Raw genomic sequence first — 644 nt, forward strand, 5'->3', positions numbered from 1 at the left:
ACAACCAGGATATTGACGTTGATGCAATCCATTGACTTTATTCAGATTTCCCCAGTTTTACTTATACTCATTTGTGTGTGTTTGTATTGTTATATAAAATTTTATCATCCATATGGGTTCACCAGCACAGTCAAGATACTGAACAGTTCCAGACACCTTATATTGTCCCTTGTATTGTTCTTTTACAAACCCCCCTCACCCCCAAAACATACTTTCCCTCCTCCTCCTCTCACCTCTATCTCATTCCATCCCTAACCCCAGGTAACCGTTAATCTGTCTTCCATTTCTAAAATATTGTCATTGCAAACATCACATAAATGGAACCATATAATATACAACTTTTGGGATTGATGTTTTTCACTCAACATAATTCCTTGGAAATTTATTCAAGTTGTTTGTTGTCTGTATCAATAGTTCACTCATTGTTACTCTCTGTGAAGTTTTGCAGCATCTTGGGAGTGATAGCAAAGGTATAACAGACATTGACAAAAGCCAAATATTGTAGAAAGAAGTACGTGTGTGTTTGAAGTCTGAGATCTGTCTTGATGAGTAGAATCATTCCAATATCACCCACCATAGATGTCACATAGGTGACTAAAATTACAATGAAGAGGACACACTGAAACTCATGTTGGGCACCAAAT

Source organism: Pteropus vampyrus, unplaced genomic scaffold, assembly GCF_000151845.1.
Source record: "Pteropus vampyrus isolate Shadow unplaced genomic scaffold, Pvam_2.0 Scaffold352, whole genome shotgun sequence".
NCBI lineage: Eukaryota > Metazoa > Chordata > Mammalia > Chiroptera > Pteropodidae > Pteropus > Pteropus vampyrus.